General features: G+C 47.7%; 1 long non-coding RNA gene across 1 annotated transcript in view; it reads right to left on the bottom strand.

Moving 5' to 3' along the window:
* Window positions 1–24,405, bottom strand: part of LOC125944124 (uncharacterized) — a 70,582-nt gene extending 46,177 nt beyond the window's left edge. The window contains exon 1 of the long non-coding RNA XR_007466143.1: window positions 24,256–24,405. This is a non-coding gene — a long non-coding RNA (uncharacterized LOC125944124). The remainder of the gene's footprint in view (window positions 1–24,255) is intronic.
* Between the last annotated feature and the right edge of the window lie 308 nt (window positions 24,406–24,713).

The following is a 24,713-nucleotide window of genomic DNA, read 5'->3' on the forward strand; positions in this document are numbered from 1 at the left end:
TGTACGAGAAAACCTAATTCTGCTACCAGGAAACTCAATCACAAACCCCTTTTCCAGCATTTCTACCAGACCTACAGCCGCGTGTTCGGGTACTTTACTTGCGAAAATTATATCCAGATGGCGCTCGCATCCTAGGCAGGTTAGAGTTACTGTATATACAGTAACTCTAAGGCAGGTTAGGTAACCTAACAGCGCTTGAATGTAGGCTACCTAAGGCAGGTCAAATTGGGACTTCGCCTTCTAATTCGTTTTGGACACGCGCGCGCGTCGGGGAAATAGCAAACAATTAATAAAATAATAAAAAACGGTGCTAGGTCCTTCACATTTTCATATAAGACCACTTATATTGCCCTTGGAAGTGAAAAGTAAAGCCGACTTTAAGGGGATCGGTGTAAGCTTGGTCTTTGAAAGCTGGCTTTCCCACGTTCAGTGTTGCATTGAATGAAGCCTACTTGCTGTATGCGAACGATGCGATGCGAACGAATCCCGATAACGCTATCGCGTTCTACTCTTAAAGGCGAAGCTTAAGCGTCTTCCAAGTTTTTATGTCCACTGCTGTATGAAGGCCTCTCCCTGCGATCTGCCTGCAAATTTCCTAACTTGATCACCCCACCTAGTTTTCTGCAGTCCTTGACTGCGCTTCTCTTCTCTTGACACCAATTCTTTAACTCTAATGGTTCACCGGTTATCCACCCTACGCACTACATGGCCTTCCCAGCTTAATTTTTTTCTTCTAATGTCAATTAGAACTCGGCTATCCCCGTTTGCTCTCTGATCCACACCGCTCTCTTCCTGTCTCTTAACGTTACGCCTAACATTTTTCGTTCCATCGTTCTTTGTGGCGTTCTAAACTTGTTCTCGAGCTTCTCTGTTAACGTCCAAGTTTGTGCCCCATATGTTAGCACCGGTTGAAAGCAATGATTGTACACTTTTCTTTTCAACGACAGTGGTATATGCTACCACGGTGTGGTTATGCGGACAGTTGCTCAGCACTGACGCGAATGTGTGTGTGCGTGCCGCATACAACGATCGCGCCAGCAGTGGAAGCGAGTACACTGCCCCGACTCCGGCAGAGCCCATGGGGCGGTCCACTACTTTGCTGTTTTTGCCGCGAAACGCATATTGCACGACAAAGACGGTATAGCGGTGACGTGTTCTCTATTCGAATTAGAACGCAGGTTCTATCGTAAGACAGGATCTAAGGAAGCGGCTTGACGTAGGCCACTCACACAGTGGCCAGGCCCGACGCCACCTGCCAAAACTCGTTGACGCAATGTCGTTCCAGCTCTACAACGTTTACATTGTAAGGAAGGGACTTCTCGCGACCTTTTTCTACGGGATTAAATGCTCGTTCCATATCCACCAGCAATGTCCATTGGGTTTTGCAGTCGGAGAGAGGAAGGGAATTCTGGCTTATAATGTGTAAGAATGGGAGTTCCTGCAACTCTTGTGTGAGGGAGTAAATACTTTTTTTTCATATTTAACTCCATTTTCGAGTGTTTTCGTTTACCCATACTAGTGTGTGTTTACGTTGACTAGAGCAACAGGCCAACTTAAGTGCTTCACCGCCCTAGCAAGACTGCGATAATTTCGCTAGATGGAGCCTTATTTCATAGCGTCGCCTAATTTCATAGTTTAAAGTTTAGTTAAGATCTTACTTATTATTTCATTTAATTAATTGATTGTAATTGGCATTAGCGCGTTATGTCTCTCCCCGAGGTATAGTTATACCTTCCCCCTCCCATCAATTTCTTTTTGTTTTACTTTGTATTCGAAGAGGTCAAACGTGGTGAACAAAATAAAATAAATTTAAAAATATTAACCGACGATTACGGTACTCCCTAATGCGAAGTCTTAGCGCAGCTCTATACGTGCTTTCATTTCGCGATATATTGGCTGGTGCGGACAATCTGTCTCGTGCGGCACGCTGCAAACGGAGCGAAGTGTGGTGCGACTGCCTCTCTAAATCGGGAGATCGCCAGAGGCAGCGCATGCGTGACGCGTGGGCGCGATTCACAGCAGCCGCAGCAGACAGACCTCCCAGACGACGCGCGTTACTCTGGCGCCATCTCGTAGCCACCGTCGCCGCAGAGCTTTGTCTTGCGTGGCACTACGCTTTTCTTTTCACGCTTTCGCCATACCTCATTCGCTCGGTTACGTCAACGCCGAGGCTCGCTGCAGCAACGGGCGCCTAAAAGCTGCGGTCCAAAAAAAAAACGACACGTAAGACTGCGACTACTGAAATGTGCTCGTCGTGCTGACAATAGAGTGCTGCTGCGTTCATGTTGTAACAGATGTGGAGAACGATCTCTCTTGTGCATACGTCACGCGTCGCCTGCAGGGCGAACGCGCCTGGCATGCGCATCTTTTTGTCCTCTGTGGATTCGCTATGGCCGATACCGGATGCGATTTATCCTGTATCCTCCCCTGTGTGTCGTTTTTCTCGGACATCCTCTTAGTTCTTTGCTTTTGTTTATTTTTTAATGTTACTATATATAGTTGCGTTGCATTTTGCTTTTGTTCTTCTATGTAAGTTTACTTTTTTGTTTCATGTCTGCTCTTTCGTGTTTTGTCCCTCACCATCAGGATGACTTTCACATTCAAGTTAACCTTCGCTCCAGAGCTCGGGAACCTTTTGAAACCACGTGACACGTGTGTCAGAAAAAAAAAATTGCACCCGCCAACCGAAGAAAATGATCTTACTGAAGCCAGTCGATAACCTTGATTAATTGCTTCTTGCGCTTCTTTAATTCGTGTTTGTTTATTGATGTTTATTATTATTATTATTATTATTATTATTATTATTATTATTATTATTATTATTATTATTATTATTATTAGTAGTAGTAGTAGTAGTAGTAGTAGTAGTAGTAGTAGTAGTAGTAGTAGTAGTAGTAGCAGTAGTAGTAGTAGTAGTAGTAGTAGTAGTAGTATTTACATCTTTTTCCATACCCCATAACTTTATTTTCTATATGTATCTGACAATTAACTTCTAAATCGTTAGCTCACCTCATATTTGTCTGTTTCTCCTAACCGCTCCAGGTTCTTGGCCAATTGCCTGCATGCTCCACGGACATTCGGGACGACGAGGACGATGCCAACAGCTACAAAACATTGTGTTGAAACAACAACAACAACAACAACAACAACAACAACAACAACAACAACAACAACAACAACAACAACAACAACAACAACAACAACAACAACAACAACAACAACAACAACAACAACAACAACAACAACATTCTTAGTTATTCATTATTCGCGTCCGTATAGTGTATACGGTACTTTGAGACCAAGGAGGTCGAAAAAAAAAACTTTTTTTTTTTCATCCTCCTTGTTTGAGACAGCCGGCTCAGGCCTACATTCCCGTTTTTCTGCATTTAACATGACGAGAAAGAAATGAATACGAAAAAAAAAGTCACAAGTCGAAGGTTTTGCACAAAGCGACTCTTAATTATAGTGACATCAATAGCAGTTTAGCCAGATATAAAATATCCATTCAAAATTATTTATTTTCATTCACGTTTGGCGGGAATGGGTTAATTATTACTGGAGAAAATAAAGTACAAAGTTCCTTCCTTCCTTTCGAGTTTCGTACCGACACATTACCGAAGCCTCCATGCGAGTTGGTTGACGTAATCGTTCGTTACTTCGCTCAACCTTTTGTGTATATTGCGAAAACAGGGGAGACAACAAGGAGCTACGAAACATAAGAAAATGTAAGTGTATGACTGAAGATTAATATGCAGAATGCAAAGGTAATGTTCAATAGCCTGGCAAGGGAACAAGAATTCATGATCGTCAGTCAGCCTCTAGAGTGTGCAGGAGTACGTTTGTAGGTAAATTACTCACAGGGGACTCTGACCACAAGAAGGAAACTTACAAAAAAGGCATAGAGGAGGCAAAGCATCATTGCTTCGGAGCCGAATTCTCAAAAACAACACTGCTTGCAAGAAATAATACTAGGAACCCCCTCACCTGCTCTAAGTAATATTCTCTACTTCAATCCGCAATTTCTTTGGCGCTTGCGACAATTGTTAAGCTTAATTAGCATTCCTAACAAGTTTAATATTAGGCATACTTCTCTTTACTTAATCATGACTGCGTTTTTGTTGGAGACAACATATATGTAAAATAGGATAATATTGTGAACAGTGTTTCGTTTCCGAAAAGTATAGGCACCCAAATTTTCGTCCGATTTCATTTCCGTACTGGTTCTCCTTCCAGCCTGGTGGCGTACTCATTAGAAGAGTATCATCGCTCCTTGGCATCTTTAAGACACTCTGTTAACTGTAACATGGCAATGCTCGAAGCTGTCCGCTGCAGTGGCTCCCCTCTCACGTCGGCGTCCAGGGCAACCAGGAGGCTGACGTCCTGACAAAGGCAGCACACCACGCCACTGTGTCCGTCAGAACCCCTGCAGCAGATTTCGACTGTACTTGCAACGCACACGTGTCAGCGGCACCTTCGCTTCACCCAGATTCGCCAGCGGTCGACACAAGCCAGGAGCGGTCACTCCGGCTGCGGCTCCGGATCGGCTGCTCCTGGGCGGCATCCCGGAGGTACTGCAAAGGTCTGGGTCCGACCACCAGCCTACTCAGCGCGCGGTGAGGCCGGAACAATCGAGTGACTCCTTTGTTTCTGCCCCGCTTTCTACAAAATTTGAGGAGCCGTTTCACTCTGTGAAGGTGGATGACCAGCGAAACTGTAGCACATCACATAGGGATAGACAAGGGTACACGCATTTATTTTCATAATTTGGTGATGGTAGTGACGATAGCTTTGTGATTACTGTGATATACACTGATTGGTTCGGTTAAAGGGTTAGACACAATCTTGGCCAAAGTTAAATCTATACACGACCGTTGTTGAGTAGTTGAGTGACTTGGATTGAAGTGGCGTTTCAAACCAAATTCTTCCAGCACAAACCGAGGGAACCATTTCTTGTCTGTTTTTGAAATGTCCACATTGAAGTCTCCGGCGATGATCACACGGGTAGTGTCACCACGGCTAATCCACGCAAAGTGCGTGGTCATTAACTTCTTAATGTCACACTTGGGGGTGCCTGGAGATATACACACAGCGCATATCACAATTCCGTCTTTCGTTTGTACGGCACAGACGTCCCCACAGTCAATGGAGTTCACTCAGTCGGTGGCATTCAACCATACGAGTGATTCAAGGGTGTATGGCAGTACATCCACTTCGTCCTTTGCGTAGATGGCAACGCCTCCTGCTCGTAAGTTCATGTGCTGTTCACAAACGATTCCAGTATACCCATCGACTTGAAACGTTGCATCTCAAGCGCCGGATTGTGAAGGCGTCAAGGGTGCCGCAACTGCCGAAGGAGCACAGGAAAATCATCGTTAGGCCTCGGGGAGGCCTCAACCCATGGGGGAAGGAAATCCAGGAGAGGCCCCGGCCAGCACGGACGTATCGGAGAAAGTGTGGCGGAAGTCACATGCTGTTTTTCGCAAAGGAGCACTGGGACCGGTACACCAAATGTCAACGTTGTCATAGCAACCGCGCTCCTGAAGTTTTCGCTGCTGCTCTCGATCTCTGAAAAGTGAGATAAGATTTTTCCGCCGGTGTCTTTCCCGCAGCACCTTTTGTTCGCGAGAAAAGCTGACTTTGGAGTGTGATGTCTAAGCTTGAAAGTTGTGTTTTGGGTCTGTGAGTGTGAGTGTCGGCCAGCAACAGATACGCTCAAGCAATCACGGCGCGGGTCTTGGTCGTCTTCTTCAACGTGCCACGGAAAAACACAGGAGCGCGTCTGCTTCCCTAAAACTGCTACAGAAGTTTCGTAGGCTTTGTTTTGACGCGCGTCGGCAGCACACACTTCCGGCGGCTCGTAACAATGCAAGTTCAAAGTTCGCGCCCATCTGCTCCGGCGAGCTGGCAGAACCTCCGATTGGAGGCGCAAAGGGAGATGGCACACCAACATGGCTGCACATCCGCCTTCAAAAACGTGACGTCAGTGCCTCCTGTTTTGTTTCTTTCCTCCATGCCTCAACCTGAGCAAGATCAGCACTACAGCTATTGGAGAAGCGATCGTCGAGGCGGCCGGACTTACAGAAGACCAAGCGAAGGGAGACATCGTCCGCCCCAACTTCACGCAGAACATCGTGGTGGTTAGTACACTGGACTCCGATCGTGCCGAAAGGTATGTGAGAATCAAGTCTATTACTGTCATGTTGGCGGAATATGAAATCAGCCTATGAAACGACCCTCCACTCTACGTGCAAGGGGGTCATTAGAAGAGTGAACCTCAACGACAGTCAAAGTGTGATCACAAAAAAGATTGTTCATGAAGACAACCCTAAGGCGTTTGCTGCACAGCGTATCTAAGCTACGGGCTCGGTTATTGCACTCTTCGACGCATTGAAGGTGCCTAATTGGATCAAATATTGGTCAATCCTAGTGAGGTTCTATCTGTACAGGAAGCAATTTGACGCATGTTACGCATGTGGAAGGAATTGGGCACATGTCAGACGTTTGACCCACACCTGATGTGGTGCAGTGCAGGGGATGTGGTTTGCAAGACCCAGGGGAGGATCATATATGCTCTCCCAAATGCAAGTTCTGCGGTGAAGATCACCCCACAGGTGACAAGGCTTGCAAGCAGCGGTACCAAATACCGTATGTAGTGAGAGTAAAAAGAAGAGACCGCTTCAAAATGGACACCGAGATGGAATCGGCTCAACCGACGAAGGAGACCCATCCGGGCGCCGGGAGGCGCTCACGCTCAAGGAGCAGTTCAAGATCAAGACAGCGCTCACGCTAACGAAGCAGTTCAAGATCAAGACAGCGTTCAACATTGAGGGGAAGAAACCGTTCTAGGCCTCGGGAAGCGCAAGTGCACTTCGAGGAGCAGAAGCTGAAGACAAACAAGAAAAACGAGCCAGGAGCGACCTGGGCAGAGAAAGTCGAAGATACTGCGAAAGCCACAGGTAACAGGGCAATAGCCTCGCAGGTACAGAGCAATGATGCCAGAGTAGAACAGCTGATCAGAGAGGTTATATCGCTAAAACTGCAAATGAAGAACTTAAGAAGCAGATGCATGAAACGAACAAAGGTTTGAGGGAAGAAAGCGGCAATGTGGCAATAGCTAAGCCGGTGAGTAGAAGTAAAAGCCAGGAGGAAGAAGGCACACCGGCGCCCAAAAAGAGAGCTGTAGTCCCAGAAGTGGAATCGACGTGCTCGGTTCTGGAGGGATTAAGAATGCGATTAGGGACCTAAAGGACACGGTAGACGGAGTTAACCTTAAGGTGGACAAAATATGGAAGTGGAAGTTAGCAGCCGAGAAAAGGCTGAAAAAGCTAGAGGACCAATGAGAGGATGAGGAATATATGCCCTCGGAAGCCGAAAGCGTTAGAATATTCTCAGGAGCGGTGGGTAGTACAGTCAAGAGAACAGTGACAGGGGGTAGCAAGTCAGGGGGAAACGGCAATAATAATGGATAGCAGACAGAGACTTAGTGTGGCAGTGGAAATATAGAGGATTTCAGCAAAAAAGAGCGTCATTGGCACAGATAATCAAAACTGTTGAAAATAGCCCAATCTAATAATGCTGCACGAAACTCTAGCGCAGGAGATCGGGCTGTCCGGCTTTAACTCGGTCTGCAAAGGCACGAAACCGGGCAGGGGAATCGCCACCTTAATTGACAAGAAAATTCTATACATAGAGTATGATTTAAAATTAGGGGCGAGCAACATTGAATATATATTGATAAAAATGGTCCTTAAAAGCCACAGAGGTAAAGCTCAACGTTTGTTCTGCCTCAACATATATAGCACTCCCAGCGAGATGAGACAGAGCTTCAGAGCAATCTGTATAAGGCCATGGGGGTAGCCAAAAGGCGCCCCTCGTAATAGGCGGGGACTTCAACGCCCTACACCAATCTTGGGGTTACCGCTGGAGTACAAAGAAAGGAGAAGAAATCCGGCATCTTCCCACGGATTTAAGCCTCTCTCTTTTTTCCCGGACCCAGCCTTTCCTACTAGGTGTGGCACTTCCACGTGCAGGGACACTACCCCGGACTTAACCTTCACTTCTAACTTACCCAGTGCAGACTGGATCAACTCTGGCGCGGATCTGGGGAGCGACCATTACATACTACACATAATAGTGGAAACGACGGGGGTGGAGGTAAAGCATTTCACATACATAGACTGGGATCAATTTAGAAAAATCAGAAAGGACAGAGCGGAAACAAAAGGAAAGGCTCAAATCACAGCACCAAAGTGATAGGTCAGCTTAGGGACGACTTGAATGCAGTAACTAAAAGGCTATAGAAACAGAGGAAGAGGTCGCACAAATAGACAGTATATTGGCGCATTTGATTGAAGCCAAGCAATCGATTTCACAAAGATGGAAATCACACCGCTTGAACAGAAGACTTAAGAAGTGAATTGCTCAGCTCAATAGGGATATCGAGGAGCACGTCCGATATTTGCAGAAACAACAATGGAATGAGGTGTGTAACTCTATAGATGGAAGGATAAAACGTGGAGGCAATTGGAATCTGCTCAGGCATGTGTTCCGATGAAAAAGGCATTAAATCGAATAGACGTATGTGGCGAAGCTGGTACACCAGGAAAGTCAGACTGCAAGCGCAGAGGGCATAATGGAGCGATTGGCAGCTAAATACTTGCCTCTCAGGAGAGAGGATCAGGAAGTAAGTTACCCCGATTACTTAGGGGCAGAATGCAACTTTATGGATCAGGAATTCAAGGAAAGTGAGGTACGCAGGGCACTGTATGATTTGAATAGTAGGTCAGCATCGGGCTCGGATTGCATCTCTAACAGATTGCTTAAGAATTCGGATGACGACTCCATAAAATATTTGATCACGCACATTAATGAATTATGGAAGGATGGGGTATATCCAGAAAAATGGAGGACGGCCTGTACTATCTTAATACCAAAACCGGGCAAACAACTCAACTTGGATGACCTCAGGCCAATTTCGTAAACATCATGTCTAGGGAAGACAATGGAGCATGTCATATCGAACAGGTTAACGAAATATGTGGAGGACACTGACATCCTACCGTATAATCTTATTGGTTTCAGACCAGGTATGTCCACACAAAATGCCATGTTGTTTATCAAACATCAACTGCTCTCAGCCAATCAAAAGAACACTAAAGCTCTCTTGGGTTGGATGTCGAAAAGCGTTTGACAGAATTAAGCATAGAGCAATACTAGAGGTCATTTCCGAACTGGGATTGGGCAGAAAACTCTATGAAGTGGTTAAAGCCTTTCTTGGCCATCGCTCAGCAAACCTCAGATTCGGGAACATTAAATCAAATAAGATGGATCTCGGTGACAGAGGGACGCCACAAGTGTCGGCCTTGTCACCTATGCTTTTCAAAACCTGGCCGTGTCAAAAGTGGCAAAGCGATTAAAAGGGATAGAGGGCATTCACTTTACTATTTATGCAGACGATGTGACTATATGGAATGCTGAAGGAAGTAGGGGACAGGCGGAAAGCAGACTTCAGGAGAGCATTTATGAGGTAGAGTTCATTTTAGAAGACATGGGACTCGAATACTCTGCTGAGAAGTCTGGAACCCTAGTACTCAGTAACAGGAGAAGGGGTAGAAAACCGAGGGGATATGTTCCCGAGGAAGAACCCAGATTAGTGCTAATCACGAAGCAGGCAAATGTATTAAGCAAGTCGAATCCATTAGAGTCTTAGGGTTATTCCTGGAGGCAAACGGGGCAAACTCTATTCATACTTTATCAGCATAAATAAAACTAAGGCAAAAATAATATCCCAGGTAATGCCTCATAATGCAAACTTTATTAGCAAGCTATATCCAGAAAGAGAGGTACCAATCAATTGCGAGAAGTGTAATGGCATCATTACTCTGGATCCTATGCTTTTACAGTGTCCTGTGTCTTTCACCGACTGCGACAAGGTAAGAGAGTGGTGGTGACGAGTCCTTCGCAGTAGAGTTATTTTAGATTTTAGATCAAGCACAGGCCGTCCAGAAGGCCCACGACACGGCGGTAAGGTTAAACCTCACTGCCACGACGTGGGAGGAGCCGCCTGCGTCAATCTAAAGGTTGATCTTCAGGATCTGAATTAGGTTCATCGTACCATACCATTATTATTATTATTATTATTATTATTATTATTATTATTATTATTATTATTATTATTATTATTATTATTAGGGGCGGAGCTCTTGACGCCTGCTTTACCTCCGCCGCAGGTCGGCCCGGTATTGTACTATCTCCGGGATCGGCACACGCTCACTGTTTTGTATTGTTGACGCACAGACACTAACACTACATGGAGCCCTAGCGATATACAGCTTCGCTGCAATATGGGTTATAGAGTGCAAATAGCAGACACCGCCATATCCTGACTGGGGGCTTACCACTGTCGTTGAAAAGAAAAGTGTACAATCATTGCACTCTTACCGGTGCTAACATATGGGGCAGAAACTCAAAGGTTAACAAAGAAGCTCCACACCAAGTTAAGGACCGCGCAAATAGCGATGGAACGAAAAAAAAAATGTTAGGTCTAACGTTAAGAGACAGGAAGAGAGTGCTGTTGACCTAAGAACAAACGGGGTTAGCCGATATTCCATAGTTTACATTAAGAGAAAAGAAATGGAGCTGAGTAGGCCATATAAAGCGTAGGGAAGGTAGCCGGTGGGACATAAAGGGTATAAAGGGTGGGACATAATGGGTGCCAAGGGTAGGGAAGCGCAGTCGCGGACGGCAGAAAACTAGGTGGGGTGATGAAGTTAAGAAATTTGCAGACGCAAGTTGGAATCAGTTAGCGCAAGACAGAGGCAATTGGAGATCTCTGGGAGACGCCTTCGTCCTGCAGTGAACATCAAAATGTGCAGCTGCTGCAGCTGCTGCTGCTGCTGCTGCTGCTGCTGCTGATGATGATGATGATGATGATGATGATGATGACGATAAGCGCATGCCGTTGTGGAGAAGACGGCAACAAGCAGCGTCACAAACACAAACGATGCGGCCCATTTCTAGGCTGCCGTCGTCTGTTACAGCACGTGGTCAGATTATTTAAAAGTGTGCAGTAATCGCAGTTTTTTACGCAAACGTGCTCTATCCTGCTCTGACTCCTTATCGGGGTAGCTTTTTTTCCCCCCTCTCTCTCTCTTTTTAAAGAGTTGTTTTCATGCCTTATAAGTTGCCGAAGACAGCTGACGTTTCTTTTTCTTTCGTCTTTTTCAGTTGCAGTACAGAGCTTCCATCTTTGCAGCTCCGCAACGAAAGCAGGCATCTCTCTTCTGTAAGCTGTCCATTTCCGATCGATTTAACCAAATTGCCGTGGATATATTGTATGTTCCGACCGAATTCCGCGCCCGGGGTTCTTGCGTAGAACGCCAAACATGGAGCCTCTTATACCTCCAATAATAGACCATGGCGGCAACTCTGCAATTCCTGGAGGCAGGCTCGATAGGAGGGGGGCGGGGGGAGGGAGGGGGGGGGGGGGGCATCTATATGCGGATGAACGAAACCTCCGGCCGGTGGGCGGACCCGAATATTCTTTCAGCGAATCGAATACGTTTTGGTTGAATGCTATGTTAGATGATACGATTTTCGGATGACACGTTTTATTTTCAGGTTCCCGTGAAGATCGTATACACGAGATCCCATTGTAATACATATACGACACTTCGCACGCATCCCCATATAGTAAGGCTCTATGTTTCTGAAAGATGAGGCTCTACTATTGCTTATTTTGTTTTGCTTTCGCCGACCTACTGCGCCCGAAGGTGTCGTCACCGGCCTTCGACGCGAGGCCGGCGGACAGCCATCGCCGGGGAGAACAATAGCGACTCGTCGGCGGCCGAGAATAAAACACCCCGCGGCGGAGGAGTTAGGACTAACGTCTCAGACCCCTCGCATCTCTCGAGTCGCGACACTCGCACACGCGAGCGCGCGCGCCGCGTGGTGTGCTTGCATTTTTTTTTTTTGTCTAATTTTATTTTTCTGCTTTCTTTTTCGATTCTCCCTATAGCGTGGGCGATGCAGGCGTGCGCATAAGCCACAGCCACCTGTTCTGCCGCTGCGGGAGGCGGGAGCCGGCGCGCGCTACGGCTGAGATTCGCAGCAGCCCGAACCCCCCCAGCAACAACAACAACGGTGCACGTCAAGCACGTTGCGACGCTGCTTAACGGCGGCTGCTGTTGCTGCTCCGCGCTTCACTTTGTTCTTCTCAGCGCGCGTATGTACTGCACGTTTGTATTTGCTTTCTCTACTTCTCTCCCTCTCCTAAGCCCAGTCCTTCGCGGCGCGCGTGGGTGGTTGACTGCGCGCTCACGCCTGCTTGTCAGCGCGTTCGCTTTTCGCTTGTTCTTGCGACGACGCGCGATTTCGATCGACTCGCCAGGGAGGGCGGGCGCGTAGAGGGGCTAGCGCCAGTCGGGCGTGAGCGGCTACGCATATCCTATGGTTACGCGTAGCTGTTGCATGCCTGCGTGCCTGCTTGTCGGGGCGGCCGTACCTCGCCTGGACTCATCGATAGTGTATAGTTATTTCTGGCGTATTTCCTTATTTGCTCCTTCTTGCTGTTCTTCGCGTCTTTCTTTCGTTCCTTCTATTTCGCTATTGGCGGTCTCTTGCATAGGTATTCGGTTTTTTTCTCTTATGTGGGGGTGTGTCCTTTATACTCGCCTTGGCGGTTCTGTTACCATACGGAGGAGGTCTCTGGTTTCTTTGCGTTTTCCTCTTCTGCGGAGGTTGTTTGCGATAACTTGCGAGCACGGACGGACTTCTGACTTTCGTTGACGTCAACCACGCGGCAGCCGCCGCCCCGACCGGCGCTAGTGCGCGCACAATTGCGGCTTGTAATACTAACCTGCGGATTTACCCCGTTGGCGTCTGCGCGTATATTGGAGACGAAGTGGGGGGAAAGCCGTGACCGGTAGCATATAGCGCGACTGACGTGCGCAAAGTGGCCTTATCAGTATTGAATATCTACTTTCCTATATTTTGTTAATTTTTTTTTTCTCTTTCGCACGCGATGCATACACCGACACATACTGACACCGACAAATCCGCAGAGGCGATGTCGGGAAATCCACCTGCCGACGCTTAGACATATTTTCCTTCCTTATTTTTTTTTTTCAACTTAATAGAGCGCGTTGCTGCGCGAGTTGGTTCGTATATACTTGTAGGTTTGACAATCATACACAATTGATTGGTGTTTACTTCTCTGTCCCGTCTAAGGTATATGCTCTTGTTAAACGTTCGAATGTTTTTTGCAGTGTACAACTGGACAATCAATGGGTAAGTTAGAGAAAGAAAAAAAAAACAGCAGATCCAACGCACTAGTTCAAATCAACGTTAAGCGAAAGCTTTATTGAAACGTATCACTTAAATGCTATGCAAAGATGCACGTGATGCGGGCAATTTTATTTTATTTGCAAGTATACGCGCAAGCAACTGTCACGGCCGCTGGATAAAAAAAAAAAAAGGCTTTTTTTATCCTGCGGCTGTGCAACTGTTCTCCTCCCGTCGCAGACGTTTCGTGTCAAACGCCTGTGTAACTGTTTACGTGTTCTACACCGCATTTTGTACCATCGCCGAATACCTTCCTGCCCAGCTAGACGACGCACAGGACGCGGATACGATCAGCACGCTGTCCACGTGACCCAAGCACGTGACTGCTGCTTCGCGTACCGTCGACTCCGATACATCCGCCGCTCAAAGACTCCTCGCCCCTTTAACCTTGTCGGTCAACAGCAAAAACGCTGACAGAGAGCTTCAAGAATTGGCATGCCTTATTTATCGCATGTCCGGTGGCCCCATTTGCTTCATTGCTTTCAAGAGACGATATCTCAGCAAAAATGGAAGCCAATAAGACCGTCGTATTCGATCCTTCTTCGTTGTTCAAGGCCTATCCATGCCTACGGTCTGCGTGTAGCCATGGCCTCATCGACCTCTTGATCAACTCAGTGTTCTTACTATGAGCTTAGGTAATTAATTAAACATGCGACCAACGAATGATCGATGCTGCAACAGGCCTCCCGGAGGCCATATTGTAGCACCGGTCATTTGTTGGCCGCATTGTCGCATGTTTTAGGGCACTAATGTCACTGCGCGCAAGTGCCTATAGTAACGTGGTGCTTTTTTCAAATTTTGCTGACAGTTTCTTTCTGTTCTGTTCTTCTTTTGCAGCCCACAAAAACTTAAAACCACAGCAGCTATCACCAGGGACAGAACTGGTTTGGATATTTGTCAACAGGTTTTCAATTTCTACATTGAAGATTTTTCATTTAAAGCAATACTTTAAAAGTACGTTAATTAATTATTGTTAATTAGCTAAGCTCACAGTAAGAACACTCTGGGTTGTTTAAGAGGTCAACCAATAATACTAAGTTGGCTGCATTCTTCGCGAAGCCATATATATATATATATATATATATATATATATATATATATATTATTTTTTAAAGCTCGCCAACCTTTGCCTACTCCCTGAGATAACGTTCAGCAATCGCCCGTCTTCCCTATCCCTTTCCCAACGACTTCGTAACTCCGCGCCACCTGCCCAATCGCCGATGTTTCAGACGCATATTCAGACGCACAAAAGCGTTTAATTAATCAGCACTACCACGTGCTATTGAACTGTATAACTGTCTCCCTGACGGCATTGTCAACATCCGCGACCCGGTGACATTTCTATCAGAGGCGCTTGCTATGGTCTCACAACAATTTTTCCTTCGGTTTTTCTTTTTTTTTTGTATTTTTGTCAACTTCATTACCGTTTATACTTGCCCTTGATAGCCATTGTATAATTGTTGTTTTCTGCGTTTTCCCAATGATCCAACTGTAAACCCCCGCGTCATTCATTTTGTGTCATGACTATTGCTTCTCTTGTAATCACACCTTGCCCCCCTCCCTCATTTGATACTCTAATTGGAGCCTGTGAGCACTAAAAAAAAATAAAAATAAAATCAGTGGCGATTTAGCGGTAAAATGCGAGGGAAATGCGTTATCATTACGTCGCACCTTTTCTGAGGCCCCGGATCCATGATTTCAGCCGCGTTCACCACATGCAGGAGCTCACTCGACACAAGTTCTGCCTCTTCGACGAGCGAAGCTCAACTTAAACGGGGGGCGGAGGTGCGGGGTACTTCTTCTGACGACAGAGCTTCGCAGCGGGCGCCACCTCGAACCTATTGCGATGCCGTCAGGTGATGGCACGTCGCCGCCAGCTACGCCTGCGACCATTACCCAGTTTATCGCCATCTCACAGCCCCGCGATCCTGGGACCTTTTCCGGGGCAAACAGCGTTTACGTGGACGAGTGGCTATAGCATGTACGAGCGTGTCAGCGGCTGTCAGCGGCTGGTGTCAGTGGCTGGGATCCAAATATAATGCTGGCAAACGTGATATTTTACCTCGGCGGAACAACTCGAGTCTGATTTCGGACCGAAGGGGACGATCTCACCAGCTGGGACACGTTCAAGCAGCAGCTCCGCGACCTTTTCGGCGGCCCGTTTGTCGACAGCTTGCCGCCAAGAAACAACTGGCGGTAGGTACCCAGACGTCAACTGAGCCTTACTTGTCGTACATACAGGAAGTGCTGGCCTTGTGTCTACAGGCTGACCGCAAGACGTCCGAGCCTGAAAAGATCACCACATTATGAAGGGTATCGCGGACGACGCGTTCAATCTGCTCCTCTTCACCAACGTAACCACCGTCGACAGTGTGATCAAAGAGTGTCGTCGTCTTGAGCAAGCGAAATGCCGGCGCATCTCGCGTCAGTTCGAGCGTCTGCCAAATACCGCTGCAATGTCGTCCTGCGAGCCGGCAACGCCTTGTCAACCATCCACATCAGACGAAGTGACGCGCATCGTCCGCCGAGAACTCGAGGCCGCATATCCGGCTTCTTATAAACCCCGGTATCCGCAACCTCGACGCTGGCAGTTTCAGTGATCTAGGCCGTTGTTCGCCAGGAATTTGGGAACCTTGGCCTCTTCTGTACTGTCTGCGCCATGAACAAACACTCCTTACGCCGCGCTAGCCTCCACCGACAGGCGTCGTCGCGGACCGTACGCCCGTCATCGTTCCAGAAACCCGTCGGAATTTAGAACAGTCGATGATAAGCCTATCTGTTTCCGCTGCAGCCGAGCTGGACACATTACTCGCTATTGCCGCAGCCAGTGGCCCTCTGGGCCCTCTAGCCCTTCCGTGCTGCCGCCGCTACCCTCCCTGCACCTAATCCTCTGCACCCAATGTCCCTGAGGAAGGTACCCCCTACGCCCAGTCGCCTCCCCCCGCTTCGACGCGTCCATCTCGTTCGCCGACTCCCCGCCGCTCAACTTCGCCGTCCTTTAGCCTCAACTTCGCCGTTCTGTGCCATAGCATGGAAATCATCATCATGATCAAAACGTGGCGACCATCTGAAAGTGCTAGTTGTTGCTGGCACGAAAGAAGCATATGTGCGTTGGTGACCTATATGTACAGGAAGAAAAACGTTCGTGGCCGAAAGGGATGCTGAGCTGGTGGGCCGAGGTTCGAATCTTGCCGCCGGACGTGCATATTTTTATATTTTTTCATCGGGTGAGATTGAATCTCCCTGGCGAGAACCTGACCAGCGACCTAGGCGACACCTAGGCGAAACCATGGGATGGTATACGGGCAAAGAAATCTTCGCGTTAGAAATTTAATTATTGTCGAAAGTTTTCTGCCTGTTAATGTCCGTCTATATCCACGTAGTATATCTACAAAAGCGACAGAAGCCTAAATATGATAGTTCCTTTTGAAAAAAGCCGGCAGATCATCATCATCATTTAATAACCCTTAAAGGCCCCTTTCAGGGTATTACATAAGGGGGGGGGGGGGGCAAAAACAGAAATACAGAGCAGTCATGATATCAAAAAATTGTATGAACGCTAAATATAGGAAAAAAGAAAACGATTCCCACGCCCTGTGGGAATCGATGTTATGCGAAGCACTGTGCGCGGAATCTACAAAGTTAACGAAACGACCAGGAGAGCACCGAGGCGTAGCTCTTTCATGACCTGCATTACACGCATATGTCATGACATTCATGTGATGAGTCATTCAGGAGTCCCTTTAGCTACACCTAAGAGACCTTAAGGTGAAAGCCTTAGTCATGCTCATGACTATGACTTCGACCAGCAACCTTTAGCCTTTTCCTTCACTTATAGTGCAACATCCGAACCCATTTCAGTGGTTTTTGAGTGTTAATGTTTTTCGCTGGGTCATTGTCATCACCTGCATGACACGCATGTCATGACATTCATGTGTCATGACTTGTCATTTATGTTCGTCATGTACTCTTGTCATAGTACGCCAATTTTGGTACATACCAAGTTAACGAAACTACCATGAGAGCACAAAGACGTATAGGCGGCTAGATAGATACTGTCAAAGTAGCAAATGTTCGCCAAAAAATGCTTCGCATTTAATAAGGTGTACCGCGTGAAACGAAACACCTGGTATATTCGACCGTTCCCGATAGATACATCATGTGAGCCGGCCGGACTACGCAAACTCGGCCGGCGATGCGCAATAGTGCACGCGGCTCCTGTCTCCCGCGTCCAGCTCTCTGCAGCTGTGGACGTGCTTTGTTCTACCGCCTGAGAAAACCTGCGTGCGGTGCCCTTCACCTTCGATGACGTAATCGTGCGCATCCTGGCGCAACTGCGTTGACGAAAGCTTGCGAAAGGAAGTAAAAAAAAAAAAACTATCTCGAAGGCTGCTCGAAGCGAAGCGAAAACGGTGGTATAGATGGCTCATCAATAACAGTGACAACGGTACGATGGCAACCTTAACGACAACGACTACTACACGACGACTACAACAATGACAGGATGACGGCGATAACGATAAACTACTGTATCAGATTTCTTTTTTCTTTCCTTTTCTGCCGCTTTCTTCAGCCTAACATGATGACAAATACGTATAAACATCTGACATCACGCAAGAGGGCTATGAACCTTGCGTGTTGGCGAAGCGACGCTCCAGCGGGCTGCTGCGATGACTGGCAGAAAATGAACAGAATTTGTAAAAGCGACGCGAGGATCTGCGTCAACTGTGTGCCACGCACTTTCGCCGATATTTCAGCGGATTTAGAAAGCTATTCGCTAACTTTGACAATCCTTTTCCGGTGGTTTCTGCGTGATGATCTCATTTCTAATTATACGGTTAACATGTATACCGTAGCGAGCAGTAGTTTGAAAACCACGGTGGCAGAGCAGAATTTAAATTTTCTTCTTGCGAAACACTGCGTCCGCACGAGCAGTGTAAACCGAAATTTCCGCACCTGTATGCCGACGCTTGCTGTTTTCCGCACGCGTGCGGAAGGCCGTGCGGATTCGAGGACCCGAGCAGACGGCGTCAAAATCCACAATGTCACGACCGCTGGCTGGTGCCGGATCTTCATGGGAGTCTCGGCACCAGTCCTTTGCGCTTTTTCGATCTTACTATATACGCGTTCTGTCGCGGTGTACGAGCGGCTGCTTTGCTGTTGCAGAAGTATATAATTTTACAGGTGCAGCTTAACTTAGTATGTACTTCTCTTTAGTGTCTGTCCCCTTATAGGGTATGCAACACACGATGAATTGCGCATTTTGTTGACCAAGTCTGCCGAAGTCCCCCGCGCCCTTGTAGCAACGCGAAGGCAACACTGAAAGAAAGAACGGGAGTCCGAATAACTTGGAATAGCTTGACGACAAGAGTCCTTCTCAAGGCGCAACAGTCGCCGCTATGACGCAAACAAAGGAAATACATCCTAACAAATTGAAATAAAAATAAACAAGACAAAATGTTCTATATTCATTCAAGGACCCTCGGTTTCACTCGCGCTTGTCTGTATAAGCCTTGAGGAGATCGAACAAAAACGGGGGGTTTCCCTGGCGTCTCTTAAATAGACCGCTACGCTGTTTGCTGCATGGATCTATAATGCGTAAACAGGCGGGAAAAAATTAAACTTGCGCCGAACGAGCAAATATACGAAACGGGGGTATGATGACTTCCTGTTTTTCTGTACTCCTTAGTGATATGTGATCGGCTAAGAGTTTTGCGTCACTAATTTAGGTGCCACCATGGGCGAAGCTTCCTTATCCAAATGACGCGATGTCCTCTTTCTTTCTTTTTTTTTTCTTTCTTCTTTCGTAGAACTTTATACATGCAATCTGATGTAAAGTCGTATACAATGCACGTGTACTTTTTTTTCAGCACTGCAGTATATGCGTGTCTGAATTCCATGTTGCATGCAGTACAAACCTAAATTTGTACACCTGTGGGCGACAGTGCAGGTTTCCGCCGCGTCCGCACGCGTGCGGAAGGTTGTGCGGAAGGCCGTGCGGACTGAGCGAGTTTGAGCATGCATTGAAGGCGTGCATTGCAACTGAAGGCTGCAAATTGTAGCACATTTAGAGTGACTTCTACAGAGACAAAACGACCCACGCGTATACGAGAAAAGATACTTTGAAATCAGAGCAAATCAGTGGCGTCACGCTGATGCCCCGGCTCGCCGAGATTTCGGCTGGAAATCAAAAAAGTCGCATTTTCGCCCAAAGGCGACGCATCGATTGCAATAGCAAATTAAAAGACAGCTCTACGAAAGTAAGGATATTAGTTTTATCGGCCGTGTAAACTTGCAAACACTTACTAACTAAATTAACAAGCACGGTGTCACGCCCGTACAGGTAAACATGAGCACATATCGCTGGATGACCGCGGGAACTCGCTGTCAAAACGCTGGAGTAAGGAAGCGCGGCAAGCAACAGCGAGCGAGTTGACCTTCGTACTGTCTGTCACTTCAACGCGAACGTCGAAAGCACAGCGCATACGAAGCTACCGGCAATCGACGTGGCGCACTTTGTCCACATCGCATCGCTTTGAAAATGAGGCCCGCGCGGGCGCGCACTTTCTACACGTTGCCGATCGCTTTCAAGATACGGCGGTCGCGCCGTAAGCAGCATACGCCAGAGCGGAACGCCCCCCCCCCCCCCCCCTCCCCTCTTTCGCCTCCCCCCCCCCCCCCCCGGGCCTCGGGCGCCACAGAAAAGGGTGCGCTTCCGCGCCGCCTTTCTCCCCCGGCTGACCCTCGCAAGCTTTCACTCGTAGATACAGCGTACGGCGCGCCGCGACGATGTTATCGTGTTTCGACTTAATACGTAACATCACGGCGACGGCGGCGGCGGCGACGGCAGAAACGCGCTTGGAGTGTCCATATAATTAGCATCGCAGTAAAAGGAGGAAAAGATATAACTACGGCCTCCGCGCATTCCATAGTAATAGTTAACAAATAGCTCGTGAGTGGGTGAGTGAGTGAGAGGAAAGCAGGGAGCTTAATAAGAACAAAACAGTCCAGTTTGCTACCGTATACGAACAAAAAAGAAGAAAAAAAAGAAGGATCTAAATAAAACGCAAAAGGCACACAGAAATTACAAGGCTTTACTGTCACAGCCTATCTCGAAGGCCGGTAGACCGCGGGAAAATTAACCGTTAGCTTTCCAGCGTGCCTTTAGCGCGGACGTTCGTGAAGCACGCGGAGATGAACCGGCGCGCGTATTTCGGCTCGATTTGAACGATAGCATGTCATTGCCGTCACGGGACAAGGTGTACAGGGATTATTAGATGGCCAAATGTGCAACTAGGTGAAGCACACTTACGAATCAGGAAGAGGGTACATTCGAACTTCGGTAGCGATGTCCTGATTAACCGCTCCTCTGGACAACACGGGAGACGCTCCGTGTGGTTTATACGGGTATACTCACGGAGACCGACAGGAACGCTAGGAGTCAACGCGTAGGATACACTCTAGCGTGCTCTAGGGGATTGCTCCGCGTCGAAATGGTATAGTGCTCGGAAGTTCGTAATGTCTACGTGAGATGCTCAGCGACGGGTAGGCGGTAATGGTCCTCCTAACTGACGGCGCGGGCTTCAACGATCGACGAATGATTCAGATAAACTCGTGAGGTGACGCCTCTTCTTTCGCGACAGTAGTCGATACCGACGCGTGCACGTTGGGACTGATAGTCGCGACGAGATCAGCATCATATATGCGTGCACGAACTGTCACGACTTCGCGTTTGTTGCGCAAATGGCGTGCTGCGTGCACTTTCAATAGAAGCTGAAATATCGCGTTTCAGAGGAAGCTTAAACTCCGGCTCAAGTCCGTTTCCGCCTATTAAAATACATGTAAACCGCGGAAATACTATCTTAAGATATCCGCTTGAACGACTTGAATGAAATTTGTTGCGTTTGAGAGAACAAGTTAAACTCTAGCAACTATAGGAAGCAGAATTTTGATTTAGTACCTCTTACCTATTAACAAAAATGTATGAAAATCGCAATGAAAAAACTCAGAATCCGCTTTCTTAAAGAAAGATGGTTGAACAGCGAAGCTTTCTCCCATGTAAACTGAGTCAAAGTTCAAAGCCAACGACCACGCAACGTACCCAATAAATGCTGAGCGACCCGATGCGATGCATATGTGATTTGATTGCTTGTTTAGGATTGTAATTTTTGAACGTTGGAGTTGAATGAAGACACATTTCGTTAAGTTGCATAGCCTTTACTTTACATCATGTAGCCGTTGATTACACGCGCACTCTCACACTTTCACGGACGACTCTACACTTGCACAATATTGCCTTGTGATCACTGTGGTAGACGGTCAGAGGCTCAGCCGTTGCCGATACACCGGATCGGCCTTACGGGCACGATCGCGCTTACGTTCGCGTACGGCAGCCTTTTCTTCTGCCGTGCGCTGCACCCGCGGCCTACCCATGGTGACGGCCGGGATTGCATTGCGTGACGCGCGTAATGCAATGCAGATATATACAGTTCGTCTGAGTAGCGTGGCGTTGCAGCTCACATTGTTCTTATCGGTACAACTGCGAATGTAAACTGTAGTGTTCTATGATTTTGTGCGCAGATAGTTCTATTGTGCAAGTTGGCTTTCCTGCAGTGCGTTTTCGGCGCTCACGGACGAATCAGTGAGACATAAAAGCTTTGCTTTAAAAAGTACAGCACATTTTTTCCCGCAAATTCATAACGCCGCACTAATAACTGATGCTGAGCTGGATTTTTGAAAAATTGGTGTAGAGAAACTAGCTTCGCCCACCTACAGGAAGCCATTTCTTTAAAGCAGTAGTGTAGCATGAAAACTACATTTTCTACACTGCGGTTTCGATGAGTGCAGGCAGCAGACGACAGACAAACAGGCTGGCGTTGCAAACGTGAGCTGCCCTTTTGTCTGTGCGGCCACGGTATATTGTGAATATTCGCTGCAGGGACGGCAGCGAAGTGTTGGCGTGACAGTGTGTCACGTGGAAAGGCGAGCTAGTCTTCCAAGAAGATGAAATTATCTTACTCACGGGTGGTGAAGGCTGTTTCAGACTCCTCCGCGCTGTATTACATGCACAAAGAAGTTGTCGTCGTGCACCGCGCATTCGCGATGTACGATGTACGAATCGTATCTGCAGTAGTTTGAAAATGAGGCCCGCGAAGCTACCGCGGTAATCGCTGGTAGCTTCGCTGAAACGAAACTCGTACATTGACGTTTAATTTCAGGCACGGGCACATATGCAACCAGTAAGTGCGAAGTCACGCGCATTTCGTCTGCTGATGCAGAAGAAGACGCGCAGTTTGCTCCGATTGGCTACAGCCCGGTCGGCCAATTAAGTGCAACGCACGACGTCATGGCCTCTGCCCTACACTACACTCAGGTGCACGAGTATGCACGCAGTGTAGGTAAAAAAAAGAAAAAAAAAATTGCCGTAGTCTCGCACCGACTGGCGTACAACGAGACATGTCCAGGCACGTCCCTGCTTACACGACCTGGCAACAACGCTCGGCTGTTCAACACCGCGGCATGCGAGGTCAAAGAACGAGCGCTAAAATAAACCGGGGGATAACGCAGCTGGAAAAGCCCGGCGCAGTTTAGCGAGCGACCACGTGTGCCCGAATACGTGCGCCTAACTCACGCACACAAGCATATACTTACTTGCAGGCGTAGTGTAGTGCCCTTGAAAGCAACAGCATGAAGCATCTGCCTTCCTTGTTTCAGTACTATGAGCCACGTCTCATTTGTGCCACGTGTGGCATAGTGGGTTATAAGGGACACCGGTGTTGAGGGCTACGTGTTGATTTTGACCCCCTCGAGAGATTTTTAACGCGCCCCTGAATCTAAACAAACGGCGATAGGATGGAAAGCTGCGGCGACTTGCTATAACTGCATTTTTGTAGCAACAGCGCAAGCAGACAAGACACGCAGGAGGCCACGGGACAGCGGTTGTCCCGTTACCTTCCTCCGTTTTGTGTCCCTTGTTTTGCGCAATGCGCTGATCGCCATCATGACCAATCATGACTCTCTGCTTTTCTTTCCTTAGTATGAATTTACTTCGCGAACAGACAACTCCCCCCCCCCCCCCTTTCCCCCTCAGGCTTTTCTAGCTCTTATTCTTTCTCCTCCCCACCTCACCCAACCTTAACGTAGACCAGCGTGTATGCCATGATAAAATTGCGTGCTTGCCAAATTGCCTACCTGCGTTTGACAAATGAAAAATCTTCCAGGAGCTATGTTTTCTTTCATAAACATGCGCGATTTAACGAAAGCGACAGGTGAGTCGAATGGATACCGCAATACGGAAATATACGCACCTCGGCGACTACGCTTTAAGTTATCACTTAAGGGCAATGCCATTGAAGAATGAGTTAACGCAAGCGTTGAATGCATAGACCTGCGTAAACGTACAAAATCAACTCTGAGCAAAGTTTTTTTTATTGCATGGAAACTAAAAGCCGCATGACATGTATACCCTCTGATTCAAACATGGTAACCGCCCACATCGTTGTGAAATATAGCACATGAAAGAAAGGCGTCAAGGCATTTTCGTATTGTCTTCCTCATTCGTTACGAAGGCTTCCCGAAGGAAATACTGGGTCACGTTTTCCTCCGCTCTTTCCTCAGATCTCTCTGACTGAACTCTGACGCTGCCCGCCTGAAAACACACAGTATGACGCACACCTGAAACAAAACTCTGACGCACACCTGAAAACCGCTGCAATATATATATATATATATATATATATATATATATATATATATATATTGTACCGCCGAAAAACAAAGCGAAAAGGAGTATCATCAGAGTCTCGTACAATGGCTCCAGTATACCTCCTGCTTATAGAATGAATCGCAATGGAAGGCTTTTTATAGGACGCGGATACCACGCAGTATAATAGTGATACTGCTTTCCACGCTCACCGATATCTCGGTGTAGACGTTCCGCACTTCGTCTCCCGTCTCGAACAAGGCCGACTATATATGTATAACGATAATCCCCATCGTGATGGAGTTCGTTCCCTAGGCGGTTAGTTTATATTAAATACCCTCTTACGACGCAGCCGTGAGCTACTGTGCGCACCCGTCTCACGCACGACGGGCGATGCGTCATAAAGGCCGGAGCGGTTAAATTATCATCCGCGCATAGAGGACGCTTTGTCTTCCCGCGCCTCTCATGAGAAGGCGCTTCGGGGCTCGCAGAACGAGGTCCCTCGTTGCGTAAGCTTCCCACTGTGGCGGCCATCGCGCGTGCGTTCTCGATAGCGCGTTGGCGTTGTGGAGCTGCGCATATGCGGCGCGCGAGATAGATTGGATGATGATGACCCGCTCGCGCGGACGGCCTTTGCGTGCGTGGCGAACGATGGGCGCACGTGTAGAAG

Source organism: Dermacentor silvarum, chromosome 3, assembly GCF_013339745.2.
Source record: "Dermacentor silvarum isolate Dsil-2018 chromosome 3, BIME_Dsil_1.4, whole genome shotgun sequence".
NCBI classification, from domain to species: Eukaryota; Metazoa; Arthropoda; class Arachnida; order Ixodida; family Ixodidae; genus Dermacentor; species Dermacentor silvarum.